General features: G+C 37.4%; 2 long non-coding RNA genes across 2 annotated transcripts in view; one reads left to right on the top strand and one right to left on the bottom strand.

Moving 5' to 3' along the window:
* LOC118350490 (uncharacterized) overlaps nt 1-17,411 on the top strand; it is a 97,275-nt gene extending 79,864 nt beyond the window's left edge. Inside the window, exons 3-4 of the long non-coding RNA XR_004804384.2 lie at nt 15,811-16,062; nt 17,276-17,411. This is a non-coding gene — a long non-coding RNA (uncharacterized LOC118350490). The remainder of the gene's footprint in view (nt 1-15,810; nt 16,063-17,275) is intronic.
* Nucleotides 3,846-19,607, bottom strand: part of LOC112658651 (uncharacterized) — a 165,730-nt gene continuing 149,968 nt past the window's right edge. The window contains exon 4 of the long non-coding RNA XR_003135862.3: nt 3,846-5,398. This is a non-coding gene — a long non-coding RNA (uncharacterized LOC112658651). The remainder of the gene's footprint in view (nt 5,399-19,607) is intronic.

The raw sequence follows: 19,607 nt of genomic DNA, 5'->3' as shown, positions 1-19,607 counted from the left end.
GGCTCCTAGCAAGGAGCCCAATGTGGGACTCGATCCCAGAACCCCAGGATCACGCCCTGAGCCAAAGGCAAATGTTCAACCACTGAGCCACCCAGGCGTCCCAATCCATCTTATTTTTTGATACACTTCAGAATAATTCTGGATATGAGTTTACTGCCCTCTTAAGTACTTAAGCATCTATATCATTAGTTGGAATTCTGTAGTTGCTTATAGTTTTTTGGAATGACTTTAATTATAAAAGTAATACATATCCATTGTAGAAAGTTGGAAATTGCAGATAAAAAATTTATAATTTTTTCAATTAGTATTTATTTGTATCAGGTATTGTGCTATATACTTTACTAGCATCATTGTATTTAATCCTTTCCCAAACCCTAAGAAGGAGCATTATCCCCATTTTATAGATAAGGAATCTAAAGCAAGTTACCACAGTTTCTTTTTTTTTTTTTTTTTTTAAATTTATTTATGATAGGCACACAGTGAGAGAGAGAGAGGCAGAGACACAGGCAGAGGGAGAAGCAGGCTCCATGCACCGGGAGCCCGATGTGGGATTCGATCCCGGGTCTCCAGGATCACGCCCTGGGCCAAAGGCAGGCGCCAAACCGCTGCGCCACCCAGGGATCCCAAGTTACCACAGTTTCTACAGTGGCAGAGTTAGAATATGGACCAAGTATATCTCATACTCTCACCCTTAACTACATGCCACTCTGCTAGTCTTGACTCCATCGCACTGTACTTCAAGATAACCACTATTGACTCCTCTCTAGACCCTTTCCTAAGTGTTTGTGTTTCTACAACTGTATTTTCCCACAAAAATAGTATTGTGTTTTATGTGTTGTTTTATAATTCTCTTTTTTCCATGTTTGCAAACCTTTTCCTACTTTTTCCACGTTTGCAAACCTTTTCCAACAGCTTCTTATTCATGGCTGCAGAGCATTCTGCTGAGTAACTAAGCCATATATTTTTACTACTTTATTGTTGAATATTTTTCCAGTTATTATCAAATGTGAAAATATAAATCTTTATAAATATTACTAGTTACATCCTTTGGGTCCCAAGTAGAATTGGTGGGTCAGAGATTTTGTGGGTTTTTGCTCTCAATACAAATTTCCAAATTGTATTTGGGAAATTGTTTTTATCAATCTTCTCCCACCAGTAGTGGGAGATATGACTAGCAGGTTTTTCCACATGCCAGCCAACACTGACACTGCATATATAATTAAAAAAATCCTTTTTAGTTAGATAAGCAAAAACATCTATGCTTTGTTTGGCATACCTTGGATTATTAATGAACTTGAACCTATTTTTTCCCATATTTATTCATCATTTAGATTTTTCCTTTCAGGTACTGAATGCTTGCTTGTTCATGTTCACCCAGTTCATTGTTAAGTTACTCTTTTGAAGGATTTCCACCCATTTCATGTTAAAGCCCATATTATGACTGAAATTTTGTTTTGGATGCAGAGCCTCGTTTTTGAGAAGTGCAGTAAAGGCAGTCACACTTGGAGTACCTCAGTGACAGCAGAAAGGTTTGCATTTTCTTCTTTTTGACAAGATAAATCTCTGTGAGATTGCTGTGAAGCAAGGAAGGATTTTAGAATTCACTTGTACAGAGTAATCCTAGAGCTTCCCATTGACACAGTGGCCTTGGGAGACATGCCTGGGCAAACCATAAGGACAGAGGGTTAGCCAATTTAGTAGCTGGCTTTGAAGCCCTGTGAGGCCTCCGGGAGTGCCCTCCAGGGGAGCTGAGGAGTGCTCAACTGAGAAGGTAGACCACCCTAGTGAGGAAAGGGGGACTGTCTCTGAGCAAAGAATGGGGGAGAGTGGGTAATGCTGGAGAAGCAGAGGATAGAGAGTGGGCTGATGGTTTAGCTTCACTTTTCTCTGATTAATAATCCTCACTCCCTCTGTCTGCCTTGCTTCACTATGAGGAAAATCAGAAAGTGTGCAGCCCTTGAGCCCTGAGTCCTATTTCCTCATTAGTGGGGTGACATGGTGGCTGTCATTCGAGTTAGCTCTCAGAGGATGGCTGAGAGATTGTCTTCAGCCTGGCATAGTTAGTAAATATATTTGGTCAAAATTCACTTATAGTTTCACCTGTGTTCCTTCTCCATGGGAGCATGATAATAAAATGCACGTCATAGGAGAAGAAAGATCAAAAGAAATTACTTGGAATAATATCAGTATTACTTGAAAATGTTAATACTGGTATATTACATATGATGATACTTTTACCTCTATTTTTCTTTATATTCCATAATGGTACATTTATATGTATAATGGAAATAATAATAAATTTACAGTTCTCCACCTGGGTGAGAATCTGCCCTAGCAACTAAGTTAGGTTCAAGAAATAGGAAATCTTGTTGTTTGTAAACATCCCTTCCAGCAAGTTAGAGCTTATGAGTATGGGTTCTTTTGTATTAGTATGTTGGTAATTTAAACTTTAATAGAAGAGGTAGCAGTTCAGTAGCAACAGTAATTTAAATCCAGAACCCATCGTTCCAGATCCCCCAAATCCTTGTGTGGACAATGTGGCCGGCAGTGTGTGCTCCTCTTGGGGACTGGAGTGCCAAAGGAGTCCATGCTGAGATCTGTTACATTTGCTCTGATCCAATGCGGTGCTTTTGCTTAGAGACTTAAATTTAATCTCATTCAGTATGGATTTATATTTTTCTGCTAATTCCACACAAAGGCTCTAGAAGGAGAGGTTACCAAAGGAAACTTGCATAATGTGATGTCATTATTTCCCCTCATCACGGGTCCTGGGAGGGATGGCACTCAAGGTGAAATTTAAAGCCAGTCCTTCCAGTGAGTGGGATGGTATCCAAGCAGAGAGAGCCAAAGTGTAAAAGGTGCTTAAAGTGGGCATGAAAAAGTTCTTGAAAACTGGAAAAGGGTACCATTGTATCTTTTGTTGGCTTGAAATTCTTGGCATGTTAATTAGTCTATAAAAAGGTCCTTGCCAATGTCATAAGGCAAGTTCTAAAAGCCTCAGGCTTTTAAACTTGAAGTAGTACAGTGAAGGACGGACCTCACACAGAATGTTCATAATGTATTGCAAAAACTGACAAAAATTGATTAATTACTTATATTAAAACTAATTTGCAGTGATGGCATTAACATTCCGAAGCCAGCTATTTCTTTCAGTGTGCGTCTTGTAGCTGGGAACCTATCTTCGTTCTTTGTTCATTTCTTAAAGCAACCATCTTTCATTTACCCTCTTTTTTGGAACCATTTCTTCCTAGGACTACAAATATCTGAGGTTCACTTATCTAATCAAGATTTCCTTCTCGATAGAGGTTCTTAGAGAATTCAGTGGCAAAAAAATGGGTTGTATGTTTGAAGCCTGAAATTACTATGAAAAGAAAGATAAAAATTGATGATAGAAAGTTCTTTTTCTGGATAGGATGTTTGCAAAAATTCTATTAAGCAGAACCTGTTAAGGACATTGCCTCATATCAGTCACTGACTGCCTCCCTGAAAATTTTATTTTATTTTTTTTTAAGATTTTTTTTTATCCACTCATGAAAGACACACACACACACAGAGGCAGAGACATAGGCAGAGGGAGAAGCAGACTCCATGCAGGGAGTCTGACATAGAACTTGATCTCGGGACTCCAGGATCATGCCCTGGGCCAAAGGCAGATGCTAAACCACTGAGCCACCCAGGGATCCCTGAAAATTTTAATTAACGAATTCTACTTAAGAAACATCTTTTTGGAGCTACATTGATTACCGGCAAGTAATCTATTTCCAAAAGTTATCCTTTGTACATTTATAAATGATACAGATGTTCAAACTTAAAAATTTTAAGTATGTGAAGTGCTTTTCATAGTGTCTTATCTGTAATAAATGCTCAATTAAAAGCAGCAAGTACTTTTCTATCTTGATGGAGGCATTTCTGTTCTGCCCCTGGTGGGAGTAATGAAGAGTGAGGAACTGCCTTCTCCCGTGTGCTCCAGCTGTCTGGGGCTGCAGGGCCCTCTGGATGGATAGTATGAGAAGTTGAGGACTCTTTATTGCATTCGTTTCTTTTTTGTGGTCTTTGCTGTATTCTATTGAGCAGAATTTTCCAAATGTGTTCTGTCCCAATGTCTCAATTGGGACAATGGTCTCAAAAGAGGCTCAATGAAAACAAATGATTATGTGTTCAAATGAGTTTGGGAAGCGCTAGAGAAAGAATGTCAAGTAAGTTTAGTATGTTCTACTTCAGCTTGAGAACTAATGATTACGCATGTCTAACTGGTGTGGATAAGTCATAATGGTAATTCTGTTGTATCATCAGCTTTTAAATGGTCGTAATGCAGTGAATCCTTCCGTATAAGGTATTTGCCTCCTGGTTCCAATCAGACTCCTTCCTACTGGGGCAATCGTTCTCTCCCCAATGACCATTGAAACCTACAGAGACTCCAAGGTTAACAAAGCCAACTGGAAAACCAGACACTGTTGTAACTCTGGTATGCCTCTGCTGGCATGGTAAAACACTCTGCATTTTAAGTTTAATCCATGGCACAGCATTAGTGATGAGATTTTATTTTCTTTCCCAAGAAGCTTTTCAAGTACAGATTTCTCAATGAGAACAGCCTGGTGAGGAGGGAGGCAGTTTTTCTGGAGGAAGGCCACTCCAGACTGTGGAGCCTAACCAGCTATATTTGCTGGTAGACTTGCCATACATAATACATTTGATCTTGGGCAATTACTTAAGCTTTCTGTGATTTAGTTTCTTCATCTATAAAATGGGAATAATAGTGGGACTTACTTCATGGCGTTGTGGAGGTTAAATGAGATAGTACTTCTAGAAGAATAGTTGATATTCTTCTAGAAGTACTATGATTGATAACAAGTAGCAGTTACCATCATCCTTATTACTTTCTTGGAAGTACATGATGAATCATGTACTAGAAGTACATGATTGATAACAAGTAGCAGTTACCATCATCCTTATTACTTTCTTAGAAGTTAGAGTTAGCATTCAACCGGAAACTTCTTTTGAGTGTGTGTCTACAATTGGATTTCCTAGTCTCTTTTAGAGGGCATGTTACATTCAATAGCCATATGAGGCTTAGTCTACACTTAAGCAACTGAGTCCTGAGGAATTGATGTTAAAATGATAGCTTGCTAGAGCTGGGGAGGACTACAAATGTGACCAAATCCTGCTCTCATTTCACAGGTGAAGGTGCTCAGGTCCAGACAGGCGAGAGACTTTTCTAAACTCCACATTTTGCTCCAGGTGAAGTTGACAAGAGAACTTAGCCTCCTGATCCCAGGGCTCCTGCTCTTCTTTCTTCATACTACCTTGGTACTGGAGACCTCCGCATGTGGATAGTGACATTAGTTATTTTGTTTTCTGTTTGAATTTGTGGATTGTTTCATAGTGGAGGTTGACATTCCTGGAACATAAAGAAGCAATGTGAAAGCAGAGGAAGGGAAACATGTTGGAAAAGACATGAATTTAAAGCCAGAGAGTTCTGTGTTTCAGTCCTGATATGTGGCTGTGTAACTTTTGAAGGGAATTAGTGTGGCCTTCTGTAACTTTTACTTCCTTCATTTGTTTGGGAATAATGATAGTTGCTTTTCAGAATTCTTTAGAGGATTAAATGAGAAAATGTATAAAATTACTTGGAATGTAGTAGTTACTAAATAGATGGCAGTTATCATTCAAAATGCTAATGAGAGCTTTAATAGATGATGTCATTGCCAGAAGCAGCTTCCTGAGAATAATAGAGTTGAAAACAATGTGATTTTGTTTGAAAAAACTTGAGGAAATTTTACGTGGCTAGTAATTGAAAACATTTAAAAATTACATAGATATTCTATGGAATAAAATTTGAAGTTAATAAACATTTTTTAATTTTTCTTTTTATTTAAGTTACATTTACCAACATATAGTATAGCACCCAGTACTCATCTCACATTAAGTTAATCAACATTTTTAAGAAAAAGCACAAGACTTCAAATACATTTTAGTTGTGCAGCAGACTGCTCCAAAATATGCAGCTAGCCTCCTATTCCACCACCCATCCCAAATTCCAGAGTTCCCACTTTCTATGGCTGTTGGGGATATTTTGATGGGAAAGTTTGAGAAGCATTGATTTAACCTGTCCTCTTACTTACTCCTAGGTTGTAAATCTAATCACAGAGGGAAAGTTAGACTAAGATGAACTGCCAATTTCCCTTACCAAGTGGTATGGTGGTGATGCTTGGAGGGTGGTGACAGTCAAATCATGTTGGCTTTCAGAGATTGTTTGGTCCCACCCATCTTTGCTAACCTCTCATTCTCACTTCTGAGAATGCTCAGTCCTTATTTTTGGGTTCCATTATTTTTGCCTGCTGATCATCTGTCCTTCCTTCTGCTGGTAATAGCTCCTGATTTTCTTTATCCTCCCCTGACTCAGCCCATCAGTAATGGATGGGACTGCTGGGCCAGGGTGGCCATACAATGCTAGCCTGACCATGGACTCACTCCTTTCTTTTCTGGCTTCTGTGGTGCTTTACCCCCTTGAACTTGAAGCTGTGAAGTTGTAAGCCTGGAGCTGTCTAATGCTCTGTCAATGAGGAAAGCTACACAGAGACACACAAGTCCTTTATTTTGTCTTTGCCTAAAAGTGTAGGAGTTGAGTTTTCTATTACTGGTATCATTCTGCATTGGTAGGTACCCTTGGCTTGTTCACTCTAATCAATTGTCAGAATTATCTTTATAAAGCCTATCTTTATCTTGAAAGTTAATCATTTATTCTTTCACACATTTATTTATTCTCTCATTTATACTTATAACAATCATAGAATATCTACTTTGGCAGATACTGACAGTGTTATGTTCAATATCCATTCCTTTCTCTTCTTTATTAACAGAATTATAATTTTATTCAGACCAATGATGTACCTACCATCTGAGGCCATGGGTCATGATTGGTTATATATTAATTAAACTAATTCTTTTTCACACCAATCCTATGTGCTTTCTCAGCCTCCTTTGTAGCTAGTGGTGGTCGTGTGACCCAGTTCTAGCAAATGAGGCGTCGCTGGAAGTTAGCTGAGGAATTCCTGGAAAATGTTGCTTTCTTGATTAAAGAATACATAGACAACTGGCACAGTCCTCTTCTCCTTCCTATGGCTGTGATGTGTTGAGCTTCAATCATCACCTTGCAACTATGAGGTTCCAAGTATGAGGGAAAGTCTTGGAGAATCACAGAGAAGACAAGCTTTAAGTTGTTGAGCTGATGTATCCTCACCAATCATCATTTCCTTCAAGATTTATTATATAAGAATTACAAATCTCTGCCATCTTTCTGTTACTTGAAGTGGAAAGTGTTCCTACCAGATATATCTGGGTATGAAAGAACTGGGTAATGGGCTGAATGCTGGAGATACATAGATGTAAAAAGACATGTCCTACTTTAAGAAGCTTGTCACAGAACTAATCATTCACTGCAGTGTGTGTTATAATTGCTACAGTGGAAGTATACAGAAGGGGTGGTGCCTAAAACACCTGAGCTTTGAGTTAACTCTTAAACAGAAATAAGATTTTCCAAGTGGACCCAGGCATGGAGTTGGGAGACTAGAACAATTCATGGGAGTTGGGACACAATGGACAAAGATAGATAGCTAATTCAGGAGGTATGAGCAGTTATAAGTTGTAAAATGCGGGGAAAAAATTAGTAGCCAGAGATGAGTCTATAGAAGTAAGCTTCAGATTTTAAGGGCCCTTATTTTCCATGCAAAGAAACTTAATCTAACATGTAGGTTGGTGGATTAGCACCTAGGTGAATCACCAATGGCTTTAAGAGTACAGTTTCCCAGTGCCTAGCGTAGATCTGCATTGCAATCTCTCTCTATATATATTACGGTCTGGGAATCTGTGTTTTTGAAAACTTTCACAGATGATACTGGTTAAGAATTACTGACATAGGTGATAAAGAGATAGTGAAAAATTGGATCAGAGTCATTACAAGATCATATCTGCCTTTAAGAAAGATCCAATTGTGTACCTAGCATATTTGAACAGAGTGCATCATTTTTAAACTCATTCCTTTCTGTATGACAAAGCTGTTTTCAGTAATAATAATGTGAATATATTTTGTTCCTTTGTTTTTTAAAACTTAAGTATCTACAAAGAATAAATTCCATTTTGAAGATTCAAATTTATTAAAATATTTTGAGTATGAACTAAAATTTACATATACTAAACAACTTCTGTTTTTTGCACTCATTTCATTGTTTGAAATGTTAAACACAAATCAAAACATCAATTGGTTACAAAATGATAAAACTGAAGTAACACAAGTCCTGTTTATTCATCTTTATAATCACTGTACTATCATTGTGAATCTACCAAGTCATTGCTTTGCATGGTTCTGATGGACAGGAATTTTAGTTACCACAACTTAGATAAATAACACCAATCCCTCAACATCAAGGTTCCAATTTCAGTTACTACTTTAGTTTATTAACTGTGAATAATTGCATGAAGCACAAACTTCCACTGGTAGATGTTCAGCCTACAAGACACTATGTAGATAACAAATGTGCATTATGGTCAGTGACCGCCTAGACATTTTTTAAAAAGTCTTTGGTGATTGGTCACTGTGTATATGTTGGTCATTTTATGCACAGACACTAAAGTGTATAGTTGTGTTATATCCTTGTTGCCCAATGATAATCCACATGACATATTACAAAAATGGATAAAAAAGAGGAAATTGACCATCAAAGATGAAAGTGCAACAAAGAAACAAAAGCAATAATAACAAAAGTGAAACTCAAATCTAAGTTAAACAGAGTTATGGGAGAAGTAGCCTGACCATGTGAATGTTGACACTGTCTCATTTGAGACTCCAGATATGTAGCTGGAGAATCTCCGTGAAGGTGAATTTACTGACATTAATGAGACAAGTGGCTGTAATGAAAAACATAAAGATGTCCCTGAGGAAGTGATACCAGCAAAAACTTACATTAAAGGAACTCTTGGAGATATTTCATGACAAGCAAAGGATAGAGTATTGGAAGCTTATCCAAACTTAGAAAGGAATATGACAATTTGTCAAGGCATAGAACAAATACTCCTTCCATATGAAAAAGTTCTAGAACAAGAAGAAGGCAAGCACCAAACTACTCTTTTTTTTTTTTTTAAAGATCTTATTTATTTATTCATGAGAGACACAGAGAGAGGGAGAGGCAGAGACATAGTCAGAGGGAGAAGCAGGCTCCATGCAGGGAGCCCGAAACGGGACTTGATTCCGGGACTCCAGGATCATGCCCTGGGCCGAAGGCAGGCGCTAAACCGCTGAGCCACCCAGGGATCCTCCCAAACTACACTTGATAGGTTTTTTAATTTTTTCAAAAAGGGAGAAAACACCTTTAATTCATAATATTTCTAATGTTTTAAATTATAGTATACTAAATAAACTTTACTACTTTCTCATTTCCCTATTCATTTATAATAATGAGTTTTTTTTAATGTTTCAACCAAAAAATTTAAAAGTCACAAAGGAATCCTACATTTTCCATCAATTATGAAGATTGTTTTACAGTGATCATGAAGATTTCTGCATGTGTAGTTATTTTTACTCCCACAATGCCTTGCAAAGACTGCCTGTATTTGAGAATGTGTAGTAGCATAGGGATTGGAGATATAAACTGCTCCTGAAGTGAGCTTGAACAGTAATGAATCATGACAGACTTACTCATTGGATAAACACAGGGTGCTAACTGTGTAATTGGGAGTTCTCTGAATTGATTTCCATCTAATAGATGTTTTATCAAAGGATATGCAACCAAAAATGTGGTAATTTTAAGCTCATGTATATAATATTTAAAAATAGTAATCACAACAATTGTTTAGAACTTAGAGTGAGAAAATATTTTTTTTTGGTGGGAGGAATGGTTTGTCACTGACTCATATTTGAAAACAAGTTTTTGTCAGTTTTAGTATTGTTTTAAACTCTCTTGGAGCACCTGGGTAGCTCAGTTGGTTAAGCATCTGCTTTGGGCTCAGGTCATGATCTCAGGGTCCTGGGATCGGGCACCATGTCGGGTTCCCTGCTCGGTAGAGAGCCTTCTTCCTCTCCCTCTGCTCCTCCCCACCACTCATACACTCATACTCTCTCTAAATAAATACATAAATTAATAAAAAAATCTTTAAACAAAACAAAACTCTCAATAGACTTGTCCACATATTTGCCTGCACTTAGGCAACCACCCTGCCATTGATTTGGCACTGGAAGCAGTGTGGGGGGAGAGTAGAAAGCAGAGAGATAGAGCTGAAAGGCATTTTGCAGAGGAACTGATGGAGAGGACTTGAGCTAGAATAGTCACATTGGAAATTATGTCAGACTATTGGTTTGTGTAATGATAATCAAGTTTAATTCCTGCCTGAGATGGCAGTGGCCATCTCAAAGTTGCTGCCACATCTCAAAGTTGCTACCACATCTCTATCAGACCCTCCCTCCGTAGTTGGTATTGCTGATTACTTTGGGGCTTTCATTGAACTTACCTGTGAACTTGCTAATTGCCCTTCAACTTGTCTCTAGGTTTCCGGCACTCTGTATCTAGGTATCTACATCTTACCTTCAGTGTGACTTAGCCATGCCCCCAGTTGAGCTTGATGGTCCAAACAATCTAGCCTATCATTAGAATTGTTAAGTGAAATAAAATTTTTAGTGAAACAGATTCTAGAATTTTTCTTTTTTAAAAAAATTATATTTATTCATGAGAGACACACAGAGAGAGGCAGAGACTTAGGCAGAGGGAGAAGCAGACTCCCTGCAGGGAGCCTGATGGGAGACTCAATCCCAGGACCCTGGGATCATGACCTGAGCCCAAGGCAGATGCTCAAGCACTCAGACACCCAGGTGCCCCTAGATCCTAGAATTTCTTTATAACACATTTTAGGATTTACTAACTTTAAAAGTAAGAACTTTGCCCGCACCCCTGCCCTGTTTTCCTGAAATGACTATGCCTATTTCCCTTCTACATCATTATCCTATAACACCCTTTTATAAGTTTGTTTCTTTCATTAGGCTGGAGACATATGTATTTATTTTAACATATATATTTATTTTTCCAATGTCTTGGAAAAAGTTCAATAACGACAAAACCTGGACTTATAATAATGTAGTTGCTAGAAATGACAAATTGATAGCCTGCAGGCCAAGTCCATACTTTAGCTGCATTTAATTTGGCTCATTTAAATCTTTTTAATTGGTTACTAGTATTTAAAAATTGAGATCCTCTGAACAAAAACATGGCTTTTCTGCTTTGTTTTCAGGGCACCTAGGTGGCTCAGTTGATTAAGCATCTGTCTTTGGCTCAGGTCATGATCCTGGGGTCCTGGGATAGAGCCCCACATTGGGCTCCCTGCTCATTGGGGAGTCTGCTTCCCCTCTCCCACTGCCCCTTTCCCCACTCATGCTCTCTCTCTGAAATAAATAAATAAAAATCATAAAAAAAGTTTTCATTATCACTGGGTCTATATTTCTAGGTAGTAGTCAATTGGTGCTAAATAGTGGCTACCACTTTTTGACAGGGTCTCTCTAAGCTTGATTTCTGCTTTTATGAGACCTACTTGAACCTAGTAGACATTTAAATTTGTAACTCATGATTTAGAATTTAGAGTCTACAATATTATCAAAGGTCACATTAGTCAAACTGTTTCCTTCAGAATATATAATCAGACTGTTGACTGTCTATTCCCCAAAAGGCTACCCAATAAATTTAGGTTTGATCAACATGGGTTTTTTTTTTTTTTTTCAGCTTTCAACACCCATGCACAAAGATAGGGACAATTTTGCTTGGCTTTGGAAAAGAATTTGAATGAAAATGCAGGAGAGATATTTCTTCCCAATTATGCAGATAGGAATAAATTAAGTATTGTAAAAGTATGTGCAGATTTCCTAAACAGTGACACCCAGCACTTCATTCTATCATGCCATAATATCTGGCAGGGGAATCTGTGAATACTTGCTTGCATGTCCATCCCAAGGTCTTTTCCAGTTCAAATTTTTCATCACCACTCTAGAACACCTAATAATTTAAGTCACTCGGGTGTGTTTTTTCTAAAGTGGAAAATAAAGTCCACATAGTCATAAATCTGCCAAACTTACTGCACAGCCAGTTTACCTAACCAAACAGACTGCTCGGTTTTTCCCTCTAACTAACATACCTGCTATTTTGGTAAGTTCACTGTGGATAGGTCTTCTTTAAGAACGAAAGATGTACACTTGCTTTATGTTTTCATGATTAGAAGGTCTGTTGTATTGATTGTCCTAGAACAAAATGGCTTTCAGTCAGAGCTCCTTATTTTAGGAGACCAATAGAAAGTTGGTTTCACATTTTTAAAAATTTAAATAAGGGACACCTGGATGGTTCAGTGGTTGAGCAGCTGCCTTCAGCTCAGGGTATGGTCCCAGAGTCCTGGGATCAAGTCCCATATCAGGTTCCCCCCAGGGAGCCTGCTTCTCCCTCTGCCTGTGTCTCTGCCTCTCTCCCTGTGTTTCTCATGAATAAATAAGGAAAATCTTTAAAAAATAACAAAATAAAAATTAAAAAAATTTAAGTAAGCTTTTCTTTTAGAATAGGTTTTGATTTATAGGAAATTTACAAAGTTAGTATGAGAATACTCCTCACCAAGTTTCTACTGTTATTAACATTTTACATTACTGTGGAAAATTTGTCATAACTAAGGAACCAACATTGGTGCATTATAATGAACCGAAGTCCACACTTTATTTGACTTTAACTGGTTTTTCTTTAATGTCTTTTCTTTCTATTCCAGGATCCCATTACCACAAAAAACATGTTATATTTAGATATCATGTCCTTTAGGCTGTTCTTGATTGACAGTTTCTCAGATTTTCTTTCTTTTTCATGACTTTAACAATTTTGAGGAGTATTGGTTGGATATTTTATAGAAGTCCCTCAATTTAGGGTTTTCTTATGTTTTCTCCTGATCAGCCTGGGGTTATGAGATTTTGAAATAATAGCACAGAGGTCAAGTGCACCTCTTATTACCTTGCATCATATCATGCATTACTCTCTCTTTTTTTTTTCATTTCAAGGGCGTGCTTTATTTTTTTCTTTCTTTTTTTTAAATAATAAATTTATTTTTTATTGGTGTTCAATTTGCCAACATACAGAATAACACCCAGTGCTCATCCCTTCAAGTGCCCCCGTCAGTGACCGTCACCCATTCACCCCCACCCCTGGCCCTCCTCCCCTTCAACTACCCCTAGTTCATTCCCCAGAGTTAGGAGTCTTTATGTTCTGTCTCCCTTTCTGATATTTCCAACACATTTCTTCTCCCTTCCCTTATATTCCCTTTCACTATTATTTATATTCCCTACATGAATGAGAACATATAATGTTTATCCTTCTCCGATTGACTTATTTCACTCAGCATAATACCCTCCAGTTCCATCCACATCGAAGCAAATGGTGGGTATTTGTCGTTTCTGATGGCTGAGTAATATTCCATTGTATACATAGACCACATCTTCTTTATCCACTCATCTTTCAATGGACACCGAGGCTCCTTCCACAGTTTGGCTATTGTGGACATTGCTGCTATAAACATCGGGGTGCAGGTGTCCCGGCGTTTCATTGCATCTGAATCTTTGGGGTAAATCCCCAGCAGTGCAATTGCTGGCTCATAGGGCAGGTCTATTTTTAACTCTTTGAGGAACCCTCAGACAGTTTTCCAGAGTGGCTGCACCAGTTCACATTCCCACCAACAGTGTAAGAGGGTTCCCCTTTCTCCGCATCCTCTCCAACATTTGTGGTTTCCTGCCTTGTTAATTTTCCCCATTCCCATTGGTGTGAGGTGGTATCTCATTGTGGTTTTGATTTGTATTTCCCTGATGGCAAGTGATGCGGAGCATTTTCTCATGTGCATGTTGGCCATGTCTATGTCTTCCTCTGTGAGATTTCTGTTCATGTCTTTTGCCCATTTCATGATTGGATTGTTTGTTTCTTTGCTGTTGAGTTTAATACGTTCTTTATAGATCTTGGAAACTAGCCCTTTATCTGATACGTCATTTGCAAATATCGTCTCCCATTCTGTAGGTTGTCTTTGAGTTTTGTCGACTGTATCCTTTGCTGTGCAAAAGCTTCTTATCTCGATGAAGTCCCAATAGTTCATTTTTGCTTTTGTTTCTTTTGCCTTCGTGGATGTATCTTGCAAGAAGTTACTGTGGCCGAGTTCAAAAAGGGTGTTGCCTGTGTTCTCCTCTAGGATTCTGATGGAATCTTGTCTCACATTTAGATCTTTCATCCATTTTGAGTTTATCTTTGTGTATGGTGAAAGAGAGTGGTCTAGTTTCATTTTTCTGTCATGCATTACTATCGTGATTACTTGTCCATGATGATGTTAATCTTAATCATCTGATTTATCTAGTGTTTACCAGCTTTCTGTACTGTAAATTTACTGCATTCCCCCCACTCTACTTCCTTAGTTGAAAGCAGTCAGTAAGTAAAGTCCATACCCAAGGTGTGAGGAGTTAAAGCTTTATTTCCTTGAGGGGGTAGTATCTACATAAATTATTTGGAATTCTTCTGCATTGAAGTTTCATCACTCCTCTCTATTTATTTGTTCAGTAATTTATTTGTATAAGTAGAGGCTCACAAATATGAACTTTATATTATGGGTTATAATTCACTACTATCTTATTTATTTTGTTGCTTAAATTATTTCAACTTTGGCCTTTGAGAACACTTTCAGTCTGGTCATGTGTTCCTTTGATGTGCCCCCATCATTTTGTTTATTGAGCACTTCCTTACTTTATGGCATTGCAAGATTCTCTAGGCTCATCTTTTATATTCCCTGCCTAAGTCCTAGAATCAGTCAGTTCTCCAAGGAGGTCTGGTTTCTTTTATTAGAGAATGGTAATAGAAACCAAGATTTGGGCATTGGATGTGCTCATTGCTCCTGGGATGTCATCATTTCTAGGCCCTCTCAGTGGACAGTGCTAGGACTTGTAAAATCATTTCTCTACCTATCTGTATCATTTTAAGCCAAATACATGTTCGTACTGATGTTTCTGGCTCTACTCCAGAACCACATGGCTCATTCTGCTTCTACCTTGTTTATTTATAATGTCTCAGTAGTGAGAAACCTAGATCCTACCACCCATCATCCATTTACTCATTTATGTGATCCCAGTATAAGATTTTCTTATCTCCATAGTCTCTACATATAATGGGTTCATGAGAGATCTTGGGGCCCAAACTCAGGTAGAAAAACCCTGTTATTTTTAGTTCTTTCTAAATAAAGATATAGGCATTTGTAAAGCACATTTGGCCACACTGCAAAATAAATATCCATTGAAATAGATAAGTATACATTAGCAGATAACATATCTGTGCATATGAGTATACTATTAGTATAATTGCTAATTAGGGGTATCAGCTCTAGAGGATTTATGAAGGCAAGTGATTGAACAGGTGAATATAGTCATTCAACATATCAGAGGTAGAAACTTTTTGTTTTTTGTATATAACAGAAACCCCTTGGGAAGCTTTAGCTATACTCATTATTTGGTTGCAAAAAAAGATTTCTTATAAAAGGATATTTTGTAAAGTTGTACAAATGAAACTTTATCCTTCGGGAGTAACAAAAACCAAGGTGAGTGATATTTAGGGAATTAAATTATAAAATGAGATAACATAAGTTTGGGGTATACTGAACTATTGCATTAGGAGTTATTTGAATGCAGAAACAGCTTAATGTATTTCTAGAGTAAAATAAATTTCTAGTTTTCTTGAAAAAATGCTAATGCAAACATATTATAAAAATTTCCCTTATCATTAGATGGAGGCAAGTAGAATAATGACTGTACTTCTGGGAAGGCCTGCAGTGCTTTTGGAAGAATTGATCATGTTCTCCAGTGAGAGCCTTGTTCTGGGTGCTGTAATTGTGCCAGAGATGGAATGTGAAACTACTTTTATTGCAGAGACATGGAGGACTAATACTAACAAGCACAAGGAAACCATTGAGAAAGACCAAAGATCCCCTCAGAAGTTCACAATCAATATAAAGTTTTGATACAACATGGAGTATGAGGTGAATCTATCACAGTAGGAGATAATTCCACAAAACTTCATTAAAAATGTGGCTCCTGGCCTATTACTGTAATTAGTGAACATTTGATCCTATCCACCAGCTATTCCTAGCTTAGTGATTTGTGTTGAAGAATTTAAGTGGCAATGTTAACTTTCAAGAGGGGTCTTATAGGTATCTCTAGTTCTCTCTGTGTCTGCATCCCCTAACTTAGGTCAAACAACACTCATTTCTACTGGGGACACATCTAGTTCTTGTAACCTCATGCTATTTAAGGTAGGAGGGGTACTTAGAAACCCTAACATTACTGCAGAGAGGAAGGAAACTCCGCCTGGGCTTATTAAATAAATAAATGAGTGTATGAAGTGGATTAAAGGGAGAAGCTAGGGGATCAAGTAGGGAAATATAGAAAGGTTTTGTTTATGGTATATTCTTGAAACATTTGATACATTATTCAAATCTATTCCCTTTCTTAATATGGAGGATTTAATGGACTAAATGGCATTCATTGGTTACTTTAGTGTGGATAACCAAGAACTGACTGACCAGAAGCATCTGGTGCAATTGCTTAAATTAGTGCAACTCTCACAATGAATGATTGTGTCTCTTACTGATAGTACACTCATCACCTTGGGAAACACAAAAATATTACAAAAATAAAAATACTGACATGACCTTTCCAGATATTAAAAACTAAATCTTTTACAAGGTATGGTTCATTTTTGTTAACAAAAAAGGTTATAAAATATTCCTTATTGATGTGCCATGAATCTGTCAAATTGGGTAAGTACAGAAATAGATTTGACCTCTTTATCCTCAGTAGTGAAATCTGTTTTATGATTCCAAGTCAAGAAAATTATGTTCTATGTTATATCCATATTAAATGCTTTGAAAATATGATGTTTGTGTAATAATTTACCTTTTATAAAATATTTGCACAACCATTATTTCAACTGGAGTTACCAAATAGGACAAATGTTAGATTTAAAAAATATTTTCTTAGAAATTCTGAAAGATAATGATTCTTTTAAATTATTTTATTTAAAAATTAAAATATTTTATCTATTCAGATATCACAGTTCCAAATCCATTGTATGTTATACTATTATCGTTTCAGCTTTAAGATAAAGTTTTAATTACATAGAAACTTATGAACAATGCAAAGAATCCTCATCATAGGAAATATTTTTTAATATTTTATTTATTTATTTGACAGAGTGAAAGCAAGAGAGCACAAGGAAGGAGAGCAACAGAGGGAGAAGCAGGCTCCCTGCTCAGTGGGGCTTGAGCCTAGAACCCAGGGATCAAGATCTGAACCAAAGGCAGATGCTTAACGCATTGAGCTACCCAGGCACTCCAGAAAAATGTTTTCATTAAAGAAAAGTCTTTCATTTTAATTTCATCCAGTTTGATTTGACCATTTCTAAACATGTATTCACTATGTGGAGAGTGCTATGCTAATGGGTTGTAAGACATGTATGTAAAATCACTTCTGTTCCCAAGAACTAATAATGACATATAAAGTCTAAGGAGTTCATGAGGATCTCAGCTATCTGCTATGGGCAGTGTGGGAGAGCGAAGACAAGGACAAAAGAAACTATGATGCTAAGCAGGACATGATGCCAGATATATAAAAGCAATGATGTGATGAGCACTAGGTGTCCAATAATTCATCAGTTGTAACATATATTGGATTAGGATCTAGTCATATGACCTTATTTGACCATAATTACTTCATTTTTAATTTTTTTAGTTTTTTTTTTAGAGAGGGAGAGAGAGAGACAGTGAGAGAAAGGGGGCAGGGAGGGGCAGAAAGGGAGGGAGAGAATCTTAAGCAAGCTTCATGCCCAGCACAGAGGCTGAGATGGGACTTGATCTCACAACTCTGAGATCACAACCTGAGCTGAAATCAAGAGTTGAATCCTTAACCAACTGAGTCACCCAAGCACCCCCATAATTACTTCTTTAAAGGCCCTATCTCCAAAAATAGTTACATTCTGAAGTGGTATTGGGGGTTGGAAGTTCAACATATGAATTTGGAGAGACACAATTCAGTGCCTAACGCTATGTCACAGTCTGGGCTAAATGGAAGGAAATATAGATGCCATTTCTACAATGCACCCACTAAGCATATGTTATTTCATTTAATCCTCATAAACAGGCCCAATTACCATGATCATCTTTATGATGAGGAAAACAATTCTAAGAGAGGTTAAATAATATGGCTAGCACCACATATTTAGAAAATGATGGAATCAAGACTTAAACATTATGTGTTGAGCTGTGGATCTCCACTGCCACTTTGGAACAGAGGAATATCAGCCTCTGGTTGGGGATGAGGATATGAGATCCCTCTGATCCCTTTAAAACTACTTTTCCCTTTTCTTGAAGGTAAAGCTTTTGGGACTCACATTTAGGATATATTTCCTCTGATATTTGGTCCATAGGCTTTTTTCAAAAGAACAGGATGAGTATATTCTTTCCTTAGAAAAAGATGAAACACTGAAACTAATACTACACTGTATGTTAACTAATCAGAATTTAAATAAAAGCTTTTAAAAAAAAGAAAGATGAAACACCAAGTACATGCTTATTAATATACGGGGAAGTGTTATGTTAGTTACTCCTATTAATTTATTATTCTGGAAAGGTCATTCATAGGCTGTCACCTGCAATGTTGCTCACAGCTGTCTGAAGGGTTCCAAGGCCTAGGACCATTGCCTTTCTCCACCAACAATGGCTGTCAGGCAAGTTGCTCTCTTTTAGCTGACCCCCATTATGGCTCCTTTATTAATGACACTTGGGGTCATTGCTCCTGTAAAGAGGTAGGTAGAAACTATCTTCTTCTTTTTTTTAACTTTATTTATTTATTCATGAAAGACACAGAGAGAGGCAGAGACAAAGACAGAGGGAGAAGCAGGCTCCTCGCAGGGAGCCTAATGTGAGGGACTCAATCCCTGGACCAGGATCACTCCCTGAGCCGAAAACAAATGCTCAACTCCTGAGCCACCCAGGCGTCCCTGCCTTCTGGTCTTTTAAGAGATAAGTTTTCCTGAAGGCTGAATATAAAAAGGTTTTTGCCAAAGTAATTCTGTGGAAAATGAAATTTTCATTTGCACACAAAAATGGAGAAAAGCAAAATGGAGACTTCCAGAATAAGGTTTCAAATGTACAGACAGGTGTCCTGATAAAGACAGGCAATTCTCTCAGCACAATGCTCTTGTTTTATTTTTAATTATAGTGAGTTAGAAGGTTAGTCCTGCTCTTTGGTTGCACTTTAATTATTTTCCCAATGTTGTCTTTCTGTGTTATGATCTCTTTAAGAGGCAGGAGGAAATAGACATTTAATTAACCAGATGTCACTCAATAAATCTTAAGTGTTATTCTCTGTATCAGACAACCAAATGTAAAGCACTAAAAAAAGGCCTGATTTTTAAATATGAATTTGGCATAATTTAAGTTTTTAGTGATAATGATACTCTTAAAAGTAAAATTAAGAAAGTCTTTTAAAATGTTGGGCAGAAAAGGGTTTCTTACATGAGCAGTAC

This window comes from Canis lupus, chromosome 12 (genome assembly GCF_003254725.2).
Source record: "Canis lupus dingo isolate Sandy chromosome 12, ASM325472v2, whole genome shotgun sequence".
Classification (NCBI taxonomy): Eukaryota; Metazoa; Chordata; class Mammalia; order Carnivora; family Canidae; genus Canis; species Canis lupus.
This window is presented reverse-complemented; position numbering and strand designations above follow the sequence as displayed.